Consider the following 27,219-nt stretch of genomic DNA (forward strand, 5'->3'; position numbering starts at 1 on the left):
CCCGGCGCAACTCGAGAAAAACCATGAGACTTCCCACTCGCCGCGAGATGAGGCCCGATTCCCCTGCACTGCGTGCAGAGCAATTCCGTGTTGCACATCAAACAAGAAAGGAGCCTTGATTTCCTTGATGGCACTCCAGAGAAACCCCAAGAACACTGTTTCAAGGCTAGAGGGATCCTGAGGTCACTGTAGCAACACGAAAGAGCTCCGTGGACCAAAAATCAACTCGAGATGAGAGGTTAGTCCCTGGCTTCGACTCCAGAGGAATACCACCTTACCACAAGCACCTCAAGAGGAGGCTTCTCTCAGCTCTAGCTATGTGAGAGGGACCCTGAGTTTGCGGCCTCAAGTGGAATGGACACCGCGATGCCCTGACTCGAAATAAGGCCGGATATCCCTGCAGTGACTTGAATGCAGGCTCGTCTTGCATCTCCCAAGACGAAAGGATGTCTGAATCCCCTGTGGAGACCACAGAGAAAGACCTAGTTCCCCACCTCATCGCGACCGGAGGCCTCACATCCTTTGAAAACTCCAGAGGTACGAGGAGATCAGTGCCTCCAAAGGAGACGATGCCTGACTCCTCGTGAAACTTGATAGGAGTCCCAGGATTCCTGTGGCACGTGGAAAGGGACCCTTGGTCTCCCGCCTCAGCTGGAGAGGCGTCCCAATTGCCCTGCCAAGCCTCGAGGAGAACCCCGAGTTGTCCCTCCCAACTAGGCAGGAGTCCTGATGTCGCTGAAGAAACACGTGGGTAGAAGGGCCATCCCCGTCGTAACTCGAGAATATACCCCAGGTTCCCGCCGCAACTCGAGAAAAACCATGAGACTTCCCCCTCGCCGCGAGATGAGGCCCGATTCCCCTGCACTGCGTGCAGAGCAATTCCGTGTTGCACATCACACATGAAAGGAGCCTTGATTTCCTTGATGGCACTCCAGAGAAACCCCAAGAACACTGTTTCAAGGCTAGAGGGATCCTGAGGTCACTGTAGCAACACGAAAGAGCTCCGTGGACCAAAAATCAACTCGAGATGAGAGGTTAGTCCCTGGCTTCGACTTCAGAGGAATACCACCTTACCACAAGCACCTCAAGAGGAGGCTTCTCTCAGCTCTAGCTATGTGAGAGGGACCCTGAGTTTGCGGCCTCAAGTGGAATGCACACCGCGATGCCCTGACTCGAAATAAGGCCGGATATCCCTGCAGTGACTTGAATGCAGGCTCGTCTTGCATCTCCCAAGACGAAAGGATGTCTGAATCCCCTGTGGAGACCACAGAGAAAGACCTAGTTCCCCACCTCATCGCGACCGGAGGCCTCACATCCTTTGAAAACTCCAGAGGTACGAGGAGATCAGTGCCTCCAAAGGAGACGATGCCTGACTACTCGTGAAACTTGATAGGATTCCCAGGATTCCTGTGGCACGTGGAAAGGGACACTTGGTCTCCCGCCTCAGCTGGAGAGGCGTCCCAATTGCCCTGCCAAGCCTCGAGGAGAATCCCGAGTTGTCCCTCGCAACTAGGAAGGAGTCCTGACGTCGCTGAACAAACACGTGGCTGGAAGGGCCATCCCCGTAGTAACTCGAGAATATACCCCAGGTTCCCACCGCAACTCGAGCAAAACCATGAGACTTCCCCCTCGCCGTGAGAAGAGGCCCGATTCCCCTGCACTGCATGCAGAGCAATTCCGTGTTGCACATCACACATGAAAGGAGCCTTGATTTCCTTGATGGCACTCCAGAGAAACCCCAAGAACACTGTTTCAAGGCTAGAGGGATCCTGAGGTCACTGTAGCAACACGAAAGAGCTCCGTGGACCAAAAATCAACTCGAGATGAGAGGTTAGTCCCTGGCTTCGACTCCAGAGGAATACCACCTTACCACAAGCACCTCAAGAGGAGGCTTCTCTCAGCTCTAGCTATGTGAGAGGGACCCTGAGTTTGCGGCCTAAAGTGGAATGGACACCGCGATGCCCTGACTCGAAATAAGGCCGGATATCCCTGCAGTGACTTGAATGCAGGCTCGTCTTGCATCTCCCAAGACGAAAGGATGTCTGAATCCCCAGTGGAGACCACAGAGAAAGACCTAGTTCCCCACCTCATCGCGACCGGAGGCCTCACATCCTTTGAAAACTCCAGAGGTACGCGGAGATCAGTGCCTCCAAAGGAGACGATGCCTGACTCCTCGTGAAACTTGATAGGAGTCCCAGGATTCCTGTGGCACGTGGAAAGGGACCCTTGGTCTCCCGCCTCAGCTGGAGAGGCGTCCCAATTGCCCTGCCAAGCCTCGAGGAGAACCCCGAGTTGTCCCTCCCAACTAGGCAGGAGTCCTGATGTCGCTGAAGAAACACGTGGGTAGAAGGGCCATCCCCGTCGTAACTCGAGAATATACCCCAGGTTCCCGCCGCAACTCGAGAAAAACCATGAGACTTCCCCCTCGCCGCGAGATAAGGCCCGATTCCCGTGCACTGCGTGCAGAGCAATTCCGTGTTGCACATCACACATGAAAGGAGCCTTGATTTCCTTGATGGCACTCCAGAGAAACCCCAAGAACACTGTTTCAAGGCTAGAGGGATCCTGAGGTCACTGTAGCAACACGAAAGAGCTCCGTGGACCAAAAATCAACTCGAGATGAGAGGTTAGTCCCTGGCTTCGACTCCAGAGAAATACCACCTTACCACAAGCACCTCAAGAGGAGGCTTCTCTCAGCTCTAGGTATGTGAGAGGGACCCTGAGTTTGCGGCCTCAAGTGGAATGGACACTGCGATGCCCTGACTCGAAATAAGGCCGGATATCCCTAGAGTGACTTGAATGCAGGCTCGTCTTGCATCTCCCAAGACGAAAGGATGTCTGAATCCCCTGTAGAGACCATAGAGAAAGACCTAGTTCTCCACCTCATCGGGACCGGAGGCCTCACATCCTTTGAAAACTCCAGAGTTACGCGGAGGTCAGTGCCTCCAAAGGAGACGATGCCTGACTCCTCGTGAAACTTGATAGGATTCCCAGGATTCCTGTGGCACGTGGAAAGGGACCCTCGGTCTCCCGCCTCAGCTGGAGAGGCGTCCCAATTGCCCTGTCAAGCCTCGAGGAGAATCCCGAGTTGTCCCTCGCAACTAGGCAGGAGTCCTGACGTCGCTGAACAAACACGTGGTTGGAAGTTCCATCCCTGTCGTACTTAGAGAATATACCCCAGGTTCCCGCTGCAACTCGAGAAAAAGCATGAGACTTCCCCCTCGCTGCGATATGAGGCTCGATTCCCCTGCACTGCATGAAGAGCAATTCCGTGTTGCACATCAAACAAGAAAGGAGCCTTGATTTCCTTGATGGCACTCCAGAGAAACCCCAAGAACACTGTTTCAAGGCTAGAGGGATCCTGAGGTCACTGTAGCAACACGAAAGAGCTCCGTGGACCAAAAATCAACTCGAGATGAGAGCTTAGTCCCTGGCTTCGACTCCAGAGGAATACCACCTTACCACAAGCACCTCAAGAGGAGGCTTCTCTCAGCTCTAGCTATGTGAGAGGGACCCTGAGTTTGTGGTCTCAAGTGGAATGGACACCGCGATGCCCTGACACGAAATAAGGCCGGAAATCCCTGCAGTGACTTGAATACAGGCTCGTCTTGCATCTCCCAAGACGAAAGGATGTCTGAATCCCCTGTGGAGACCACAGAGAAAGACCTACTTCCCCACCTCATTGCGACCGGAGGCCTCTCATCCTTTAAAAACTCCAGAGGTACGCGGAGATCAGTGCCTCCAAAGGAGACGATGCCTGACTCCTCGTGAAACTTGATAGGAGTCCCAGGATTCCTGTGGCACGTGGAAAGGGACTCTTGGTCTCCCGCCTCAGCTGGAGAGGCCTCCCAATTGCCCTGCCAAGCCTCGAGGAGAATCCCGAGTTGTCCCTCACAACTAGGCAGGAGTCCTGACGTCGCTGAACAAACACGTGTCTGGAAGGGCCATCCCCATCGTAACTCGAGAATATTCCCCAGGTTCCCGCCGCAACTCGAGAAAAACCATGAGACTTCCCACTCGCTGCGAGATGAGGCCCGATTTCCCTGCACTGCGTGCAGAACAATTCCGTGTTGCACATCAAACAAGAAAGGAGCCTTGATTTCCTTGATGGCACTCCAGAGAAACCCCAAGAACACTGTTTCAAGGCTAGAGGGATCCTGAGGTCACTGTAGCAACACGAAAGAGCTCCGTGGACCAAAAATCAACTCGAGATGAGAGGTTAGTCCCTGGCTTCGACTTCAGAGGAATACCACCTTACCACAAGCACCTCAAGAGGAGGCTTCTCTCAGCTCTAGCTATGTGAGAGGGACCCTGAGTTTGGGGCCTCAAGTGGAATGCACACCGCGATGCCCTGACTCGAAATAAGGCCGGATATCCCTGCAGTGACTTGAATGCAGGCTCGTCTTGCATCTCCCAAGACGAAAGGATGTCTGAATCCCCTGTGGAGACCACAGAGAAAGACCTAGTTCCCCACCTCATCGCGACCGGAGGCCTCACATCCTTTGAAAACTCCAGAGGTAAGCGCAGATCAGTGCCTCCAAAGGAGACGATGCCTGACTCCTCGTGAAACTTGATAGGATTCCCAGGATTCCTGTGGCACGTGGAAAGGGACCCTTGGTCTCCCGCCTCAGCTGGAGAGGCGTCCCAATTGCCCTGCCAAGCCTCGAGGAGAATCCCGAGTTGTCCCTCGCAACTAGGCAGGAGTCCTGACGTCGCTGAACAAACACGTGTGTGGAAGGGCCATCCCCGTCGTAACTCGAGAATATTCCCCAGGTTCCCGCCGCAACTCGAGAAAAACCATGAGACTTCCCCCTCGCCGCAAAATGAGGCCCGAATCCCCTGCACTGCGTGCAGAGCAATTCCGTGTTGCACATCACACATGAAAGGAGCCTTGATTTCCTTGATGGCACTCCAGAGAAACCCCAAGAACACTGTTTCAAGGCTAGAGGGTTCCTGAGGTCACTGTAGCAACACGAAAGAGCTCCGTGGACCAAAAATCAACTCGAGATGAGAGGTTAGTCCCTGGCTTCGACTCCAGAGGAAAACCACCTTACCACAAGCACCTCAAGAGGAGGCTTCTCTCAGCTCTAGCTATGTGAGAGAGACCCTGAGTTTGCGGCCTCAAGTGGAATGGACACCGCGATGCCCTGACTCGAAATAAGGCCGGATATCCCTGCAGTGACTTGAATGCAGGCTCGTCTTGCATCTCCCAAGACGAAAGGATGTCTGAATCCCCTGTGGAGACCACAGAGAAAGACCAAGTTCCCCACCTCATGGCGACCGGAGGCCTCACATCCTTTGAAAACTCCAGAGGTACGCGGAGATCAGTGCCTCCAAAGGAGACGATGCCTGACTCCTCGTGAAACTTGATAGGAGTCCCAGGATTCCTGTGGCACGTGGAAAGGGACCCTTGGTCTCCCGCCTCAGCTGGAGAGGCGTCCCAATTGCCCTGTCAAGCCTCGAGGAGAACCCCGAGTTGTCCCTCGCAACTAGGCAGGAGTCCTGACGTCGCTGAAGAAACATTTGGGTAGAAGGGCCATCCCCGTCGTAACTCGAGAATATACCCCAGGTTCCCGCCGCAACTCGAGAAAAACCATGAGACTTCCCCCTCGCCGCGAAATGAGGCCCGATTCCCCTGCACTGCGTGCAGATCAATTCCGTGTTGCACATCATACAAGAAAGGAGCCTTGATTTCCTTGATGGCACTCCAGAGAAACCCCAAGAACACTGTTTCAAGGCTAGAGGGATCCTGAGGTCACTGTAGCAACAAGAAAGAGCTCCGTGGACCAAAAATCAACTCGAGATGAGAGGTTAGTCCCTGGCTTTGACTTCAGAGGAATACCACCTTACCACAAGCACCTCAAGAGGAGGCTTCTCTCAGCTCTAGCTATGTGAGAGGGACCCTGAGTTTGCGGCCTCAAGTGGAATGCACACCGCGATGCCCTGACTCGAAATAAGGCCGGATATCCCTGCAGTGACTTGAATGCAGGCTCGTCTTGCATCTCCCAAGACGAAAGGATGTCTGAATCCCCTGTGGAGACCACAGAGAAAGACCTAGTTCCCCACCTCATCGCGACCGGAGGCCTCACATCCTTTGAAAACTCCAGAGGTACGCGGAGATCAGAGCCTCCAAAGGAGACGATGCCTGACTCCTCGTGAAACTTGATAGGATTCCCAGGATTCCTGTGGCACGTGGAAAGGGACACTTGGTCTCCCGCCTCAGCTGGAGAGGCGTCCCAATTGCCCTGCCAAGCCTTGAGGAGAATCCCGAGTTGTCCCTCGCAACTAGGCAGGAGTCCTGACGTCGCTGAACAAACACGTGGCTGGAAGGGCCATCCCCGTAGTAACTCGAGAATACACCCCAGGTTCCCGCCGCAACTCGAGCAAAACCATGAGACTTCCCCCTCGCCGTGAGAAGAGGCCCGATTCCCCTGCACTGCATGCAGAGCAATTCCGTGTTGCACATCACACATGAAAGGAGCCTTGATTTCCTTGATGGCACTCCAGAGAAACCCCAAGAACACTGTTTCAAGGCTAGAGGGATCCTGAGGTCACTGCAGCAACACGAAAGAGCTCCGTGGACCAAAAATCAACTCGAGATGAGAGGTTAGTCTCTGGCTTCGACTCCAGAGGAATACCACCTTAACACAAGCACCTCAAGAGGAGGCTTCTCTCAGCTCTAGGTATGTGAGACGGACCCTGAGTTTGCGGCCTCAAGTGGAATGGACACCGCGATGCCCTGACTCGAAATAAGGCCGGATATCCCTGCAGTGACTTGAATGCAGGCTCGTCTTGCATCTCCCAAGACGAAAGGATGTCTGAATCCCCTGTGGAGACCACAGAGAAAGACCTAGTTCCCCACCTCATCGCGACCGGAGGCCTCACATCCTTTGAAAACTCCAGAGGTACGCGGAGATCAGTGCCTCCAAAGGAGACGATGCCTGACTCCTCGTGAAACTTGATAGGAGTCCCAGGATTCCTGTGGCACGTGGAAAGGGACCCTTGGTCTCCCGCCTCAGCTGGAGAGGCGTCCCAATTGCACTGCCAAGCCTCGAGGAGAACCCCGAGTTGTCCCTCGCAACTAGGCAGGAGTCCTGACGTCGCTGAAGAAACACGTGGGTGGAAGGGCCATCCCCGTCGTAACTCGAGAATATACCCCAGGTTCCGGCCGCAACTCGAGAAAAACCATGAGACTTCCCCCTCGCCGCGAGATGAGGCCCGATTCCCCTGCACTGCGTGCAGAGCAATTCAGTGTTGCACATCACACATGAAAGGAGCCTTGATTTCCTTGATGGCACTCCAGAGAAACCCCAAGAACACTGTTTCAAGGCTAGAGGGATCCTGAGGTCACTGTAGCAACACGAAAGAGCTCCGTGGACCAAAAATCAACTCGAGATGAGAGGTTAGTCCCTGGCTTCGACTCCAGAGGAATACCACCTTACCACAAGCACCTCAAGAGGAGGCTTCTCTCAGCTCTAGCTATGTGAGAGGGACCCTGAGTTTGCGGCCTCAAGTGGAAAGGACACCGCGATGCCCTGACTCGAAATAAGGCCGGATATCCCTGCAGTGACTTGAATGCAGGCTCGTCTTGCATCTCCCAAGACGAAAGGATGTCTGAATCCCCTGTGGAGACCACAGAGAAAGACCTAGTTCCCCACCTCATCGCGTCCGGAGGCCTCACATCCTTTGAAAACTCCAGAGGTACGCGGAGATCAGTGCCTCCAAAGGAGACGAGGCCTGACTCCTCGTGAAACTTGATAGGAGTCCCAGGATTCCTGTGGCACGTGGAAAGGGACCCTTGGTCTCCCGCCTCAGCTGGAGAGGCATCCCAATTGCCCTGCCAAGCCTCGAGGAGAATCCCGAGTTGTCCCTCGCAACTAGGCAGGAGTCCTGACGTCGCTGAGCAAACACGTGGCTGGAAGGGCCATCCCCGTCGTAACTCGAGAATATTCCCCAGGTTCCTGCCGCAACTCGAGAAAAACCATGAGACTTCCCCCTCGCCGCGAGATGAGGCCCGATTCCCCTGCACTGCGTGCAGAGCAATTCCGTGTTGCACATCAAACAAGAAAGGAGCATTGATTTCCTTGATGGCACTCCAGAGAAACCCCAAGAACACTGTTTCAAGGCTAGAGGGATTCTGAGGTCACTGTAGCAACACGAAAGAGCTCCGTGGACCAAAAATCAACTCGAGATGAGAGCTTAGTCCCTGGCTTCGACTCCAGAGGAATACCACCTTACCACAAGCACCTCAAGAGGAGGCTTCTCTCAGCTCTAGCTATGTGAGAGGGACCCTGAGTTTGCGGCCTCAAGTGGAATGGACACCGCGATGCCCTGACTCGAAATAAGGCCGGATATCCCTGCAGTGACTTGAATGCAGGCTCGTCTTGCATCTCCCAAGACGAAAGGATGTCTAAATCCCCTGTAGAGACCATAGAGAAAGACCTAGTTCTCCACCTCATCGCGACCGGAGGCCTCACATCCTTTGAAAACTCCAGAGGTACGCGGAGATCAGTGCCTCCAAAGGAGACGATGCCTGACTCCTCGTGAAACTTGATAGGATTCCCAGGATTCCTGTGGCACGTGGAAAGGGACCCTCGGTCTCCCGCCTCAGCTGGAGAGGCGTCCCAATTGCCCTGTCAAGCCTCGAGGAGAATCCCGAGTTGTCCCTCGCAACTAGGCAGGAGTCCTGACGTCGCTGAACAAACACGTGGTTGGAAGGTCCATCCCCGTCGTACTTAGAGAATATACCCCAGGTTCCCGCCGCAACTCGAGAAAAACCATGAGACTTCCCCCTCGCCGCAAAATGAGGCCCGATTCCCCTGCACTGCGTGCAGAGCAATTCCGTGTTGCACATCACACATGAAAGGAGCCTTGATTTTCTTGATGGCACTCCAGAGAAACCCCAGGAACACTGTTTCAAGGCTAGAGGGATCCTGAGGTCACTGTAGCAACACGAAAGAGCTCTGTGGACCAAAAATCAACTCGAGATGAGAGGTTAGTCCCTGGCATCGACTCCAGAGGAATACCACCTTACCAGAAGCACCTCAAGAGGAGGCTTCTCTCAGCTCTAGGAATGTGAGAGGGACCCTGAGTTTGCGGCCTCAAGTGGAATGGACACCGCGATGCCCTGACTCGAAATAAGGCCGGATATCCCTGCAGTGACTTGAATGCAGGCTCTTCTTGCATCTCCCAAGACGAAAGGATGTCTGAATCCCCTGTGGAGACCACAGAGAAAGACCTAGTTCCCCACCTCATCGCGACCGGAGGCCTCACATCCTTTGAAAACTCCAGAGGTAAGCGCAGATCAGTGCCTTCAAAGGAGACGATGCCTGACTCCTCGTGAAACTTGATAGGATTCCCAGGATTCCTGTGGCACGTGGAAAGGGACCCTTGGTCTCCCGCCTCAGCTGGAGAGGCGTCCCAATTGCCCTGCCAAGCCTCGAGGAGAATCCCGAGTTGTCCCTCGCAACTAGGCAGGAGTCCTGACGTCGCTGAACAAACACGTGTGTGGAAGGGCCATTCCCGTCGTAACTCGAGAATATTCCCCAGGTTCCCGCCGCAACTCGAGAAAAACCATGAGACTTCCCCCTCGCCGCAAAATGAGGCCCGAATCCCCTGCACTGCGTGCAGAGCAATTCCGTGTTGCACATCACACATGAAAGGAGCCTTGATTTCCTTGATGGCACTCCAGAGAAACCCCAAGAACACTGTTTCAAGGCTAGAGGGATCCTGAGGTCACTGTAGCAACAAGAAAGAGCTCCGTCGACCAAAAATCAACTCGAGATGAGAGGTTAGTCCCTGGCTTCGATTTCAGAGGAATACCACCTTACCACAAGCACCTCAAGAGGAGGCTTCTCTCAGCTCTAGCTATGTGAGAGGGACCCTGAGTTTGCGGCCTCAAGTGGAATGCACACCGCGATGCCCTGACTCGAAATAAGGCCGGATATCCCTGCAGTGACTTGAATGCAGGCTCGTCTTGCATCTCCCAAGACGAAAGGATGTCTGAATCCCCTGTGGAGACCACAGAGAAAGACCTAGTTCCCCACCTCATCGCGACCGGAGGCCTCACATCCTTTGAAAACTCCAGAGGTACGCGGAGATCAGAGCCTCCAAAGGAGACGATGCCTGACTCCTCGTGAAACTTGATAGGATTCCCAGGATTCCTGTGGCACGTGGAAAGGGACACTTGGTCTCCCGCCTCAGCTGGAGAGGCGTCCCAATTGCCCTGCCAAGCCTCGAGGAGAATCCCGAGTTGTCCCTCGCAACTAGGAAGGAGTCCTGACGTCGCTGAACAAACACGTGGCTGGAAGGGCCATCCCCATCTTAACTCGAGAATATTCCCCAGGTTCCCGCCGCAACTCGAGCAAAACCATGAGACTTCCCCCTCGCCGTGAGAAGAGGCCCGATTCCCCTGCACTGCATGCAGAGCAATTCCGTGTTGCACATCACACATGAAAGGAGCCTTGATTTCCTTGATGGCACTCCAGAGAAACCCCAAGAACACTGTTTCAAGGCTAGAGGGATCCCGAGGTCACTGCAGCAACACGAAAGAGCTCCGTGGACCAAAAGTCAAATCGAGATGAGAGGTTAGTCTCTGGCTTCGACTCCAGAGGAATACCACCTTAACACAAGCACCTCAAGAGGAGGCTTCTCTCAGCTCTAGGTATGTGAGACGGACCCTGAGTTTGCGGCCTCAAGTGGAATGGACACCGCGATGCCCTGACTCGAAATAAGGCCGGATATCCCAGCAGTGACTTGAATGCAGGCTCGTCTTGCATCTCCCAAGACGAAAGGATGTCTGAATCCCCTGTGGAGACCACAGAGAAAGACCTAGTTCCCCACCTCATCGCGACCGGAGGCCTCACATCCTTTGAAAACTCCAGAGGTACGCGGAGATCAGTGCCTCCAAAGGAGAAGATGCCTGACTCCTCGTGAAACTTGATAGGAGTCCCAGGATTCCTGTGGCACGTGGAAAGGGACCCTTGGTCTCCCGCCTCAGCTGGAGAGGCGTCCCAATTGCACTGCCAAGCCTCGAGGAGAACCCCGAGTTGTCCTTCGCAACTAGGCAGGAGTCCTGACGTCGCTGAACAAACACGTGGGTGGAAGGGCCATCCCCGTCGTACTTCGAGAATATACCCCAGGTTCCTGCCGCAACTCGAGAAAAACCATGAGACTTCCCCCTCGCTGCGATATGAGGCCCGATTCCCCTGCACTGCGTGCAGAGCAATTCCGTGTTGCACATCACACATGAGAGGAGCCTTGTTTTCCTTGACGGCACTCCAGCGAAACCCCAAGTACACTGTTTCAAGGCTAGAGGGATCCTGAGGTCACTGTAGCAACACGAAAGAGCTCCGTGGACCAAAAATCAACTCGAGATGAGAGGTTAGTCCCTGGCTTCGACTCCAGAGGAATACCACCTTAATACAAGCACCTCAAGAGGAGGCTTCTCTCAGCTCTAGGTATGTGAGAGGGACCCTGAGTTTGCGGCCTCAAGTGGAATGGACACCGCGATGCCCTAACGCGAAATAAGGCCGGATATCCCTGCAGTGACTTGAATGTAGGCTCGTCTTGCATCTCCCAAGACGAAAGGATGTCTGAATCCCCTGTGGAGACCACAGAGAAAGACCTAGTTCCCCACCTCATCGCGACCGGAGGCCTCACATCCCTTGAAAACTCCAGAGGTACGCGGAGATCAGTGCCTCCAAAGGAGACGATGCCTGACTCCTCGTGAAACTTGATAGGAGTCCCAGGATTCTTGTGGCACGTGGAAAGGGACCCTTGGTCCCCCGCCTCAGCTGAAGAGGCGTTCCAATTGCCCTGCCAAGCCTCGAGGAGAACCCCGAGTTGTCCCTCGCAACTAGGCAGGAGTCCTGACGTCGATGAAGAAAAACATGGGTGGAAGGGCCATCCCCGTCGTAACTCGAGAATATACCCCAGGTTCCCGCCACAACTCGAGAAAAACCATGAGACTTCCCCCTCGCCGCGAGATGAGGCCCGATTCCCCTGCACTGCGTGCAGAGCAATTCCGTGTTGCACATCACACATGAAAGGAGCCTTGATTTCCTTGATGGCACTCCAGAGAAACCCCAAGAACACTGTTTCAAGGCTAGAGGGATCCTGAGGTCACTGTAGCAACACGAAAGAGCTCCGTGGACCAAAAATCAACTCGAGATGAGAGGTTAGTCCCTGGCTTCGACTCCAGAGGAATACCACCTTACCACAAGCACCTCAAGAGGAGGCTTCTCTCAGCTCTAGCTATGTGAGAGGGACCCTGAGTTTGCGGCCTCAAGTGGAATGGACACCGCGATGCCCTGACTCGAAATAAGGCCGGATATCCCTGCAGTGACTTGAATGCAGGCTCGTCTTGCATCTCCCAAGACGAAAGGATGTCTGAATCCCCTGTGGAGACCACAGAGAAAGACCTAGTTCCCCACCTCATCGCGACCGGAGGCCTCACATCCTTTGAAAACTCCAGAGGTACGCGGAGATCAGTGCCTCCAAAGGAGACGATGCCTGACTCCTCGTGAAACTTGATAGGAGTCCCAGGATTCCTGTGGCACGTGGAAAGGGACACTTGGTCTCCCGCCTCAGCTGGAGAGGCGTCCCAATTGCCCTGCCAAGCCTCGAGGAGAACCCCGAGTTGTCCCTCGCAACTAGGCAGGAGTCCTGACGTCGCTGAAGAAACACGTGGGTAGAAGGGCCATCCCCGTCGTAACTCGAGAATATACCCCAGGTTCCCGCCGCAACTCGAGAAAAACCATGAGACTTCCCCCTCGTCGCGAGATGAGGCTCGATTCCCCTGCACTGCATGAAGAGCAATTCCGTGTTGCACATCAAACAAGAAAGGAGCCTTGATTTCCTTGATGGCACTCCAGAGAAACCCCAAGAACACTGTTTCAAGGCTAGAGGGATCCTGAGGTCACTGTAGCAACACGAAAGAGCTCCGTGGACCAAAAATCAACTCGAGATGAGAGGTTAGTCCCTGGCTTCGACTCCAGAGGAATACCACCTTACCACAAGCACCTCAAGAGGAGGCTTCTCTCAGCTCTAGCTATGTGAGAGGGACCCTGAGTTTGCGGCCTCAAGTGGAATGGACACCGCGATGCCCTGACTCGAAATAAGGCCGGATATCCCTGCAGTGACTTGAATGCAGGCTCGTCTTGCATCTCCCAAGACGAAAGGATGTCTGAATCCCCTGTGGAGACCACAGAGAAAGACCTACTTCCCCACCTCATCGCGACCGGAGGCCTCACATCCTTTGAAAACTCCAGAGGTACGCGGAGATCAGTGCCTCCAAAGGAGACGATGCCTGACTCCTCGTGAAACTTGATAGGATTCCCAGGATTCCTGTGGCACGTGGAAAGGGACACTTGGTCTCCCGCCTCAGCTGGAGAGGCGTCCCAATTGCCCTGCCAAGCCTCGAGGAGAATCCCGAGTTGTCCCTCGCAACTAGGAAGGAGTCCTGACGTCGCTGAACAAACACGTGGCTGGAAGGGCCATCCCCATCTTAACTCGAGAATATTCCCCAGGTTCCCGCCGCAACTCGAGCAAAACCATGAGACTTTCCCCTCGCCGTGAGAAGAGGCCCGATTCCCCTGCACTGCATGCAGAGCAATTCCGTGTTGCACATCACACATGAAAGGAGCCTTGATTTCCTTGATGGCACTCCAGAGAAACCCCAAGAACACTGTTTCAAGGCTAGAGGGATCCTGAGGTCACTGCAGCAACACGAAAGAGCTCCGTGGAACAAAAGTCAACTCGAGATGAGAGGTTAGTCTCTGGCTTCGACTCCAGAGGAATACCACCTTATCACAAGCACCTCAAGAGGAGGCTTCTCTCAGCTCTAGGTATGTGAGACGGACCCTGAGTTTGCGGCCTCAAGTGGAATGGACACCGCGATGCCCTGACTCGAAATAAGGCCGGATATCCCTGCAGTGACTTGAATGCAGGCTCGTCTTGCATCTCCCAAGACGAAAGGATGTCTGAATCCCCTGTGGAGACCACAGAGAAAGACCTAGTTCCCCACCTCATCGCGACCGGAGGCCTCACATCCTTTGAAAACTCCAGAGGTACGCGGAGATCAGTGCCTCCAAAGGAGAAGATGCCGGACTCCTCGTGAAACTTGATAGGAGTCCTAGGATTCCTGTGGCACGTGGAAAGGGACCCTTGGTCTCCCGCCTCAGCTGGAGAGGCGTCCCAATTGCCCTGCCAAGCCTCGAGGAGAACCCCGAGTTGTCCTTCGCAACTAGGCAGGAGTCCTGACGTCGCTGAACAAACACGTGGGTGGAAGGGCCATCCCCGTCGTACTTCGAGAATATACCCCAGGTTCCAGCCGCAACTCGAGAAAAACCATGAGACTTCCCCCTCGCTGCGATATGAGGCCCGATTCCCCGGCACTGCGTGCAGAGCAATTCCGTGTTGCACATCAAACAAGAAAGGAGCCTTGATTTCCTTGATGGCACTCCAGAGAAACCCCAAGAACACTGTTTCAAGGCTAGAGGGATCCTGAGGTCACTGTAGCAACAAGAAAGAGCTCCGTGGACCAAAAATCAACTCGAGATGAGAGGTTAGTCCCTGGCTTCGACTTCAGAGGAATACCACCTTACCACAAGCACCTCAAGAGGAGGCTTCTCTCAGCTCTAGCTATGTGAGAGGGACCCTGAGTTTGCGGCCTCAAGTGAAATGCACACCGCGATGCCCTGACTCGAAATAAGGCCGGATATCCCTGCAGTGACTTGAATGCAGGCTCGTCTTGCATCTCCCAAGACGAAAGGATGTCTGAATCCCCTGTGGAGACCACAGAGAAAGACCTAGTTCCCCACCTCATCGCGACCGGAGGCCTCACATCCTTTGAAAACTCCAGAGGTACGCGGAGATCAGAGCCTCCAAAGGAGACGATGCCTGACTCCTCGTGAAACTTGATAGGATTCCCAGGATTCCTGTGGCACGTGGAAAGGGACACTTGGTCTCCCGCCTCAGCTGGAGAGGCGTCCCAATTGCCCTGCCAAGCCTCGAGGAGAATCCCGAGTTGTCCCTCGCAACTAGGAAGGAGTCCTGACGTCGCTGAACAAACACGTGGCTGGAAGGGCCATCCCCGTAGTAACTCGAGAATATACCCCAGGTTCCCGCCGCAACTCGAGCAAAACCATGAGACTTCCCCCTCGCCGTGAGAAGAGGCCCGATTCCCCTGCACTGCATGCAGAGCAATTCCGTGTTGCACATCACACATGAAAGGAGCCTTGATTTCCTTGATGGCACTCCAGAGAAACCCCAAGAACACTGTTTCAAGGCTAGAGGGATCCCGAGGTCACTGCAGCAACACGAAAGAGCTCCGTGGACCAAAAGTCAAATCGAGATGAGAGGTTAGTCTCTGGCTTCGACTCCAGAGGAATACCACCTTAACACAAGCACCTCAAGAGGAGGCTTCTCTCAGCTCTAGGTATGTGAGACGGACCCTGAGTTTGCGGCCTCAAGTGGAATGGACACCGCGATGCCCTGACTCGAAATAAGGCCGGATATCCCAGCAGTGACTTGAATGCAGGCTCGTCTTGCATCTCCCAAGACGAAAGGATGTCTGAATCCCCTGTGGAGACCACAGAGAAAGACCTAGTTCCCCACCTCATCGCGACCGGAGGCCTCACATCCTTTGAAAACTCCAGAGGTACGCGGAGATCAGTGCCTCCAAAGGAGAAGATGCCTGACTCCTCGTGAAACTTGATAGGAGTCCCAGGATTCCTGTGGCACGTGGAAAGGGACCCTTGGTCTCCCGCCTCAGCTGGAGAGGCGTCCCAATTGCACTGCCAAGCCTAGAGGAGAACCCCGAGTTGTCCTTCGCAACTAGGCAGGAGTCCTGACGTCGCTGAACAAACACGTGGGTGGAAGGGCCATCCCCGTCGTACTTCGAGAATATACCCCAGGTTCCTGCCGCAACTCGAGAAAAACCATGAGACTTCCCCCTCGCTGCGATATGAGGCCCGATTCCCCTGCACTGCGTGCAGAGCAATTCCGTGTTGCACATCACACATGAGAGGAGCCTTGTTTTCCTTGACGGCACTCCAGCGAAACCCCAAGTACACTGTTTCAAGGCTAGAGGGATCCTGAGGTCACTGTAGCAACACGAAAGAGCTCCGTGGACCAAAAATCAACTCGAGATGAGAGGTTAGTCCCTGGCTTCGACTCCAGAGGAATACCCCCTTAATACAAGCACCTCAAGAGGAGGCTTCTCTCAGCTTTAGGTATGTGAGAGGGACCCTGAGTTTGCGGCCTCAAGTGGAATGGACACCGCGATGCCCTAACGCGAAATAAGGCCGGATATCCCTGCAGTGACTTGAATGTAGGCTCGTCTTGCATCTCCCAAGACGAAAGGATGTCTGAATCCCCTGTGGAGACCACAGAGAAAGACCTAGTTCCCCACCTCATCGCGACCGGAGGCCTCACATCCCTTGAAAACTCCAGAGGTACGCGGAGATCAGTGCCTCCAAAGGAGACGATGCCTGACTCCTCGTGAAACTTGATAGGAGTCCCAGGATTCTTGTGGCACGTGGAAAGGGACCCTTGGTCCCCCGCCTCAGCTGAAGAGGCGTTCCAATTGCCCTGCCAAGCCTCGAGGAGAACCCCGAGTTGTCCCTCGCAACTAGGCAGGAGTCCTGACGTCGCTGAAGAAAAACATGGGTGGAAGGGCCATCCCCGTCGTAACTCGAGAATATACCCCAGGTTCCCGCCGCAACTCGAGAAAAACCATGAGACTTCCCCCTCGCCGCGAGATGAGGCCCGATTCCCCTGCACTGCGTGCAGAGCAATTCCGTGTTGCACATCACACATGAAAGGAGCCTTGATTTCCTTGATGGCACTCCAGAGAAACCCCAAGAACACTGTTTCAAGGCTAGAGGGATCCTGAGGTCACTGTAGCAACACGAAAGAGCTCCGTGGACCAAAAATCAACTCGAGATGAGAGGTTAGTCCCTGGCTTCGACTCCAGAGGAATACCACCTTACCACAAGCACCTCAAGAGGAGGCTTCTCTCAGCTCTAGCTATGTGAGAGGGACCCTGAGTTTGCGGCCTCAAGTGGAATGGACACCGCGATGCCCTGACTCGAAATAAGGCCGGATATCCCTGCAGTGACTTGAATGCAGGCTCGTCTTGCATCTCCCAAGACGAAAGGATGTCTGAATCCCCTGTGGAGACCACAGAGAAAGACCTAGTTCCCCACCTCATCGCGACCGGAGGCCTCACATCCTTTGAAAACTCCAGAGGTACGCGGAGATCAGTGCCTCCAAAGGAGACGATGCCTGACTCCTCGTGAAACTTGATAGGAGTCCCAGGATTCCTGTGGCACGTGGAAAGGGACACTTGGTCTCCCGCCTCAGCTGGAGAGGCGTCCCAATTGCCCTGCCAAGCCTCGAGGAGAACCCCGAGTTGTCCCTCGCAACTAGGCAGGAGTCCTGACGTCGCTGAAGAAACACGTGGGTAGAAGGGCCATCCCCGTCGTAACTCGAGAATATACCCCAGGTTCCCGCCGCAACTCGAGAAAAACCATGAGACTTCCCCCTCGTCGCGAGATGAGGCTCGATTCCCCTGCACTGCATGAAGAGCAATTCCGTGTTGCACATCAAACAAGAAAGGAGCCTTGATTTCCTTGATGGCACTCCAGAGAAACCCCAAGAACACTGTTTCAAGGCTAGAGGGATCCTGAGGTCACTTTAGCAACACGAAAGAGCTCCGTGGACCAAAAATCAACTCGAGATGAGAGGTTAGTCCCTGGCTTCGACTCCAGAGGAATACCACCTTACCACAAGCACCTCAAGAGGAGGCTTCTCTCAGCTCTAGCTATGTGAGAGGGACCCTGAGTTTGCGGCCTCAAGTGGAATGGACACCGCGATGCCCTGACTCGAAATAAGGCCGGATATCCCTGCAGTGACTTGAATGCAGGCTCGTCTTGCATCTCCCAAGACGAAAGGATGTCTGAATCCCCTGTGGAGACCACAGAGAAAGACCTACTTCCCCACCTCATCGCGACCGGAGGCCTCACATCCTTTGAAAACTCCAGAGGTACGCGGAGATCAGTGCCTCCAAAGGAGACGATGCCTGACTCCTCGTGAAACTTGATAGGAGTCCCAGGATTCCTGTGGCACGTGGAAAGGGACCCTTGGTCTCCCGCCTCAGCTGGAGAGGCGTCCCAATTGCCCTGCCAAGCCTCGAGGAGAATCCCGAGTTGTCCCTCGCAACTAGGCAGGAGTCCTGACATCGCTGAACAAACACGTGTCTGGAAGGGCCATCCCCATCATAACTCGAGAATATTCCCCAGGTTCCCGCCGCAACTCGAGAAAAACCATGAGACTTCCCACTCGCCGCGAGATGAGGCCCGATTCCCCTGCACTGCGTGCAGAGCAATTCCGTGTTGCACATCAAACAAGAATGGAGCCTTGATTTCCTTGATGGCACTCCAGAGAAACCCCAAGAACACTGTTTCAAGGCTAGAGGGATCCTGAGGTCACTGTAGCAACACGAAAGAGCTCCGTGGACCAAAAATCAACTCGAGATGAGAGGTTAGTCCCTGGCTTCGACTTCAGAGGAATACCACCTTACCACAAGCACCTCAAGAGGAGGCTTCTCTCAGCTCTAGCTATGTGAGAGGGACCCTGAGTTTGCGGCCTCAAGTGGAATGCACACCGCGATGACCTGACTCGAAATAAGGCCGGATATCCCTGCAGTGACTTGAATGCAGGCTCGTCTTGCATCTCCCAAGACGAAAGGATGTCTGAATCCCCTGTGGAGACCACAGAGAAAGACGTAGTTCCCCACCTCATCGCGACCGGAGGCCTCACATCCTTTGAAAACTCCAGAGGTACGCGGAGATCAGTGCCTCCAAAGGAGACGATGCCTGACTCCTCGTGAAACTTGATAGGATTCCCAGGATTCCTGTGGCACGTGGAAAGGGACACTTGGTTTCCCGCCTCAGCTGGAGAGGCGTCCCAATTGCCCTGCCAAGCCTCGAGGAGAATCCCGAGTTGGCCCTCGCTCCTAGGAAGGAGTCCTGACGTCGCTGAACAAACACGTGGCTGGAAGGGCCATCCCCGTAGTAACTCGAGAATATACCCCAGGTTCCTGCCGCAACTCGAGAAAAACCATGAGACTTCCCCCTCGCCGTGAGAAGAGGCCCGATTCCCCTGCACTGCATGCAGAGCAATTCCGTGTTGCACATCACACATGAAAGGAGCCTTGATTTCCTTGATGGCACTCCAGAGAAACCCCAAGAACACTGTTTCAAGGCTAGAGGGATCCTGAGGTCACTGTAGCAACACGAAAGAGCTCCGTGGACCAAAAATCAACTCGAGATGAGAGGTTAGTCCCTGGCTTCGACTTCAGAGGAATACCACCTTACCACAAGCACCTCAAGAGGAGGCTTCTCTCAGCTCTAGTTATGTGAGAGGGGCCCTGAGTTTGCGGCCTCAAGTGGAATGGAGACCGCGATGCCCTGACTCGAAATAAGGCCGAATATCCCTGCAGTGACTTGAATGCAGGCTCGTCTTGCATCTCCCAAGACGAAAGGATGTCTGAATCCCCTGTGGAGACCACAGAGAAAGACCTAGTTCCCCACCTCATCGCGACCGGAGGCCTCACATCCTTTGAAAACTCCAGAGGTACGCGGAGATCAGTGCCTCCAAAGGAGACGATGCCTGACTCCTCGTGAAACTTGATAGGATTCCCAGGATTCCTGTGGCACGTGGAAAGCGACCCTTGGTCTCCCGCCTCAGCTGGAGAGGCGTCCCAATTGCCCTGCCAAGCCTCGAGGAGAATCCCGAGTTGTCCCTCGCAACTAGGCAGGAGTCCTGACGTCGCTGAACAAACACGTGGGTGGAAGGGCCATCCCCGTCGTAACTCGAGAATATACCCCAGGTTCCCGACGCAACTCGAGAAACACCATGAGACTTCCCACTCGCCGCGAGATGAGGCCCGATTCCCCTGCACTGCGTGCAGAGCAATTCCGTGTTGCACATCAAACAAGAAAGGAGCCTTGATTTCCTTGATGGCACTCCAGAGAAACCCCAAGAACACTGTTTCAAGGCTAGAGGGATCCTGAGGTCACTGTAGCAACACGAAAGAGCTCCGTGGACCAAAAATCAACTCGAGATGAGAGGTTAGTCCCTGGCTTCGACTCCAGAGGAATACCACCTTACCACAAGCACCTCAAGAGGAGGCTCCTCTCAGCTCTAGCTATGTGAGACGGACCCTGAGTTTGCGGCCTCAAGTGGAATGGACACCGCGATGCCCTGACTCGAAATAAGGCCGGATATCCCTGCAGTGACTTGAATGCAGGCTCGTCTTGCATCTCCCAAGACGAAAGGATGTCTGAATCCCCTGTGGAGACCACAGAGAAAGACCTAGTTCCCCACCTCATCGCGACCGGAGGCCTCACATCCTTTGAAAACTCCAGAGGTACGCGGAGATCAGTGCCTCCAAAGGAGACGATGCCTGACTCCTCGTGAAACTTGATAGGAGTCCCAGGATTCCTGTGGCACGTGGAAAGGGACCCTTGGTCTCCCGCCTCAGCTGGAGAGGCGTCCCAATTGCCCTGCCAAGCCTCGAGGAGATTCCCGAGTTGTCCCTCGCAACTAGGCAGGAGTCCTGACGTCGCTGAACAAACATGTGGTTGGAAAGGCCATCCCCGTCGTAACTCGAGAATATACCCCAGGTTCCAGGCGCAACTCGAGAAAAACCATGAGACTTCCCCCTCGCCGTGAGATGAGGCACGATTCCCCTGCACTGCATGCAGAGCAATTCCGTGTTGCACATCACACATGAAAGGAGCCTTGATTTCCTTGATGGCACTCCAGAGAAACCCGAAGAACACTGTTTCAAGGCTAGAGGGATCCTTAGGTCACTGTAGCAACACGAAAGAGCTCCATGGACCACAAATCAACTCGAGATGAGAGGTTAGTCCCTGGCTTCGATTCCAGAGGAATACCACCTTACCACAAGCACCTCAAGAGGAGGCTTCTCTCAGCTCTAGGTATGTGAGAGGGACCCTGAGTTTGTGGCCTCAAGTGGAATGGACCCTGCGATGCCCTGACGCGAAATAAGGCCGGATATCCCTGCAGTGACTTGAATGCAGGCTCGTCTTGCATCTCCCAAGATGAAAGGATGTCTGAATCCCCTGTGGAGACCACAGAGAAAGACCTAGTTCCCCACCTCATCGCGACCGGAGGCCTCACATCCTTTGAAAACTCCAGAGGTACGCGGAGATCAGTGCCTCCAAAGGAGACGATGCCTGACTCCTCGTGAAACTTGATAGGAGTCCCAGGATTCCTGTGGCACATGGAAAGGGACCGTTGGTCTCCCGCCTCAGCTGGAGAGGCGTCCCAATTGCCCTGCCAAGCCTCGAGGGGAATCCCGAGTTGTCCCTCGCAACTAGGCAGGAGTCCTGACGTCGCTGAAGAAACACATGTGTGGAAGGGCCATCTCCGTCGTAACTCGAAAATATACCCCAGGTTCCCGCCGCAACTCGAGAAAAACCATGAGACTTCCCCCTCGCTGCAAGATGAGGCCCGATTCCCCTGCACTGCGTGCAGAGCAATTTCGTGTTGCACATCAAACAAGAAAGGAGCCTTGATTTCCTTGATGGCACTCCAGAGAAACCCCAAGAACACTGTTTCAAGGCTAGAGGGATCCTGAGGTCACTGTAGCAACACGAAAGAGCTCCGTGGACCAAAAATCAACTCGAGATGAGAGCTTAGTCCCTGGCTTCGACTCCAGAGGAAACCACCTTAACACAAGCACCTCAAGAGGAGGCTTCTCTCAGCTCTAGGTATGTGAGAGGGACCCTGAGTTTGCGGCCTCAAGTGGAATGGACACCGCGATGCCCTGACTCGAAATAAGGCCGGATATCCCTGCAGTGACTTGAATGCAGGCTCGTCTTGCATCTCCCAAGACGAAAGGATGTCTGAATCCCCTGTGGAGACCACAGAGAAAGACCTAGTTCCCCACCTCATCGCGAACGGAGGCCTCACATCCTTTGAAAACTCCAGAGGTACGCGGAGATCAGTGCCTCCAAAGGAGAAGATGCCTGACTCCTCGTGAAACTTGATACGAGTCCCAGGATTCCTGTGGCACGTGGAAAGGGACCCTTGGTCTCCCGCCTCAGCTGGAGAGGCGTCCCAATTGCAATGCCAAGCCTCGAGGAGAACCCCGAGTTGTCCCTCGCAACTAGGCAGGAGTCCTGACGTCGCTGAACAAACACGTGTGTGGAAGGGCCATCCCCGTCGTACTTCGAGAATATACCCCAGGTTCCAGCCGCAACTCGAGAAAAACCATGAGACTTCCCCCTCGCCGCGATATGAGGCCCGATTCCCCTGCACTGCGTGCAGAGCAATTCCGTCTTGCACATCACACATGAAAGGAGCCTTGTTTTTTTTGACGGCACTCCAGCGAAACCCCAAGTACACTGTTTCAAGGCTAGAGGGATCCTGAGGTCACTGTAGCAACACGAAAGAGCTCCGTGGACCAAAAATCAACTCGAGATGAGAGGTTCGTCCCTGGCTTCGACTCCAGAGGAATACCACCTTACCACAAGCACCTCAAGAGGAGGCTCCTCTCAGCTCTAGCTATGTGAGACGGACCCTGAGTTTGCGGCCTCAAGTGGAATGGACACCGCGATGCCCTGACTCGAAATAAGGCCGGATATCCCTGCAGTGACTTGAATCAGGCTCTTCTTGCATCTCCCAAGACGAAAGGATGTCTGAATCCCCTGTGGAGACCACAGAGAAAGACCTAGTTCCCCACCTCATCGCGACCGGAGGCCTCACATCTCTTGAAAACTCCAGAGGTACGCGGAGATCAGTGCCTCCAAAGGAGACGATGCCTGACTCCTCGTGAAACTTGATAGGAGTCCCAGGATTCCTGTGGCACGTGGAAAGGGACCCTTGGTCTCCCGCCTCAGCTGGAGAGGCGTTCCAATTGCCTGCCAAGCCTCGAGGAGAACCCCGAGGTGTCCCTCGCAACTAGGCAGGAGTCCTGACGTCGCTGAACAAACACGTGGGTGGAAGGGCCATCCCCGTCGTAACTCGAGAATATACCCCAGGTTCCCGCCGCAACTCGAGAAAAACCATGAGACTTCCCCCTCGCCGCAAGATGAGGCCCGATTCCCCTGCACTGCGTGCAGAGCAATTCCGTGTTGCACATCACACATGAAAGGAGCCTTGATTTCCTTGATGGCACTCCAGAGAAACCCCAAGAACAGTGTTTCAAGGCTAAAGGAATCCTGAGGTCACTGCAGCAACACGAAAGAGCTCCGTGGACCAAAAATCAACTCGAGATGAGAGGTTAGTCCCTGGCTTCGACTCCAGAGGAATACCACCTTACCACAAGCACCTCAAGAGGAGGCTTCTCTCAGCTCTAGGTATGTGAGAGGGACCCTGATTTTGCGGCCTCAAGTGGAATGGAGACCGCGATGCCCTGACTCGAAATAAGGCCGGATATCCCTGCAGTGACTTGAATGCAGGCTCGTCTTGCATCTCCCAAGACGAAAGGATGTCTGAATCCCATGTGCAGACCACAGAGAAAGACCTACTTCCCCACCTCATTGCGACCGGAGGCCTCTCATCCTTTAAAAACTCCAGAGGTACGCGGAGATCAGTGCCTCCAAAGGAGACGATGCCTGACTCCTCGTGAAACTTGATAGGAGTCCCAGGATTCCTGTGGCACGTGGAAAGGGACCCTTGGTCTCCCGCCTCAGCTGGAGAGGCGTCCCAATTGCCCTGCCAAGCCTCGAGGAGAATCCCGAGTTGTCCCTCGCAACTAGGTAGGAGTCCTGACGTTGCTGAACAAACACGTGTCTGGAAGGGCCATCCCCGTCGTAACTCAAGAATATACCCCAGGTTCCCTCCGCAACTCGAAAAAAACCAAGAGACTTCCCCCTCGCCGTGAGAAGAGGCCCGATTCCCCTGCACTGCATGCAGAGCAATTCCGTGTTGCACATCAAACAAGAAAGGAGCCTTGATTTCCTTGATGGCACTCCAGAGAAACCCCAAGAACACTGTTTCAAGGCTAGAGGGATCCTGAGGTCACTGCAGCAACACGAAAGAGCTCCGTGGACCAAAAATCAACTCGAGATGAGAGGTTAGTCCCTGGCTTCGACTCCAGAGGAATACCACCTTACCACAAGCACCTCAAGAGGAGGGTTCTCTCAGCTCTAGGTATGTGAGAGGTACCTTGAGTTTGCGGCCTCAAGTGGAATGGACACCGCGATGCCCTGACTCCAAATAAGGCCGAATATCCCTGCAGTGACTTGAATGCAGGCTCGTCTTGCATCTCCCAAGACGAAAGGATGTCTGAATCCCCTGTGGAGACCAAAGAGAAAGACCTAGTTCCCCACCTCATGGCGACCGGAGGCCTCACATCCTTTGAAAACTCCAGAGGTACGCGGAGATCAGTGCCTCCAAAGGAGACGATGCCTGACTCCTCGTGAAACTTTATAGGAGTCCCAGGATTCCTATGGCACGTGGAAAGGGACCCTCGGTCTCCCGCCTCAGCTGGAGAGGCGTCCCAATTGCCCTGCCAAGCCTCGAGGAGAACCCCGAGTTGTCCCTCGCAACTAGGCAGGAGTCCTGACGTCGCTGAACAAACACGTGGTTGGAAGGTCCATCCCCGTCGTACTTCGAGAATATACCCCAGGTTCGCGCCGCAACTCGAGAAAAACCATGAGACTTCCCCCTCGCCGCGAGATCAGGCTCGATTCCCCTGCACTGCATGCAGAGCAATTCCGTGTTGCACATCACACATGAAAGGAGCCTTGATTTCCTTGACGGCACTCCAGCGAATCCCCAAGAACACTGTTTCAAGCCTAGAGGGATCCTGAGGTCACTGTAGCAACACGAAAGTGCTTCGTGGACCAAAAATAAACTCGAGATGAGAGCTTAGTCCCTGGCTTCAACTCCAGAGGAATACCACCTTACCACAAGCACTTCAAGAGGAGGCTTCTCTCAGCTCTAGGTATGTGAGAGGGACCCTGAGTTTGCGGCCTCAAATGGAATGGACACCGCGATGCCCTGACTCGAAATAAGGCCGAATATCCCTGCAGTGACTTGAATGCAGGCTCGTCTTGCATCTCCCAAGACGAAAGGATGTCTGAATCCCCTGTGGAGACCACAGAGAAGGACCTAGTTCCCCACCTCATTGCGACCGGAGGCCTCTCATCCTTTAAAAACTCCAGAGGTACGCGGAGATCAGTGCCTCCAAAGGAGACGATGCCTGACTCCTCGTGAAACTTGATAGGAGTCCCAGGATTCCTGTGTCACGTGGAAAGGGACACTTGGTCTCCCGCCTCAGCTGGAGAGGCGTCCCAATTGCCCTGCCAAGCCTCGAGGAGAATCCCGAGTTGTCCCTCGCAACTAGGCAGGAGTCCTGACGTTGCTGAACAAACACGTGTCTGGAAGAGCCATCCCCGTCGTAACTCGAGAATATTCCCCAGGTTCCCGCCGCAACTCGAGAAAAACCATGAGACTTCCCACTCGCCGCGAGATGCGGCCCGATTCCCCTGCACTGCGTGCAGAGCAATTCCGTGTTGCACATCAAACAAGAAAGGAGCCTTGATTTCCTTGATGGCACTCCAGAGAAACCCCAAGAACACTGTTTCAAGGCTAGAGGGATCCTGAGGTCACTGTAGGAACACGAAAGAGCTCCGTGGACCAAAAATCAACTCGAGATGAGAGGTTAGTCCCTGGCTTCGACTTCAGAGGAATACCACCTTACCACAAGCACCTCAAGAGGAGGCTTCTCTCAGCTCTAGGTATGTGAGAGGGACCCTGATTTTGCGGCCTCAGGTGGAATGGAGACCGCGATGCCCTGACTCGAAATAAGGCCGGATATCCCTAGAGTGACTTGAATGCAGGCTCGTCTTGCATCTCCCAAGACGAAAGGATGTCTGAATCCCCTGTGGAGACCACAGAGAAAGACCTAGTTCCCCACCTCATCGCGACCGGAGGCCTCACATCCTTTGAAAACTCCAGAGGTACGCGGAGATCAGAGCCTCCAAAGGAGACGATGCCTGACTACTCGTGAAACTTGATAGGAGTCCCAGATTTCCTGTGGCACGTGGAAAGGGACACTTGGTCTCCCGCCTCAGCTGGAGAGGCGTCCCAATTGCCCTGCCAAGCCTCGAGGAGAATCCCGAGTTGTCCCTCGCAACTAGGAAGGAGTCCTGACGTCGCTGAACAAACACGTGTGTGGAAGGGCCATCCAGGTCGTAACTCGAGAATATTCCCCAGGTTCCTGCCGCAACTCGAGAAAAACCATGAGACTTCCCCCTCGCCGTGAGAAGAGGCCCGATTCCCCTGCACTGCGTGCAGAGCAATTCCGTGTTGCACATCAAACAAGAAAGGAGCCTTGATTTCCTTGATGGCAATCCAGAGAAACCCCAAGAACACTGTTTCAAGGCTAGAGGGATCCTGAGGTCACTGTAGCAACACGAAAGAGCTCCGTGGACCAAAAATCAACTCGAGATGAGAGGTTAGTCCCTGGCTTCGACTCCAGAGGAATACCACCTTACCACAAGCACCTCAAGAGGAGGCTTCTCTCAGCTCTAGCTATGTGAGAGGGACCCTGAGTTTGCGGCCTCAAGTGGAATGGACACCGCGATGCCCTGACTGGAAATAAGGCCGGATATCCCTGCAGTGACATGAATGCAGGCTCGTCTTGCATCTCCCAAGACGAAAGGATGTCTGAATCCCCTGTGGAGACCACAGAGAAAGAACTAGTTCCCCACCTCATCGCGACCGGAGGCCTCACATCCTTTGAAAACTCCAGAGGTACGCGGAGATCAGTGCCTCCAAAGGAGACGAGGCCTGACTCCTCGTGAAACTTGATAGGAGTCCCAGGATTCCTGTGGCACGTGGAAAGGGACCCTTGGTCTCCCGCCTCAGCTGGAGAGGCATCCCAAATGCCCTGCCAAGCCTCGAGGAGAATCCCGAGTTGTCCCTCGCAACTAGGCAGGAGTCCTGACGTCGCTGAGCAAACACGTGGCTGGAAGGGCCATCCCCGTCGTAACTCGAGAATATTCCCCAGGTTCCTGCCGCAACTCGAGAAAAACCATGAGACTTCCCCCTCGCCGCGAGATGAGGCCCGATTCCCCTGCACTGCGTGCAGAGCAATTCCGTGTTGCACATCAAACAAGAAAGGAGCCTTGATTTCCTTGATGGCACTCCAGAGAAACCCCAAGAACACTG

Source organism: Cervus elaphus, chromosome 22 (genome assembly GCF_910594005.1).
Source record: "Cervus elaphus chromosome 22, mCerEla1.1, whole genome shotgun sequence".
NCBI lineage: Eukaryota > Metazoa > Chordata > Mammalia > Artiodactyla > Cervidae > Cervus > Cervus elaphus.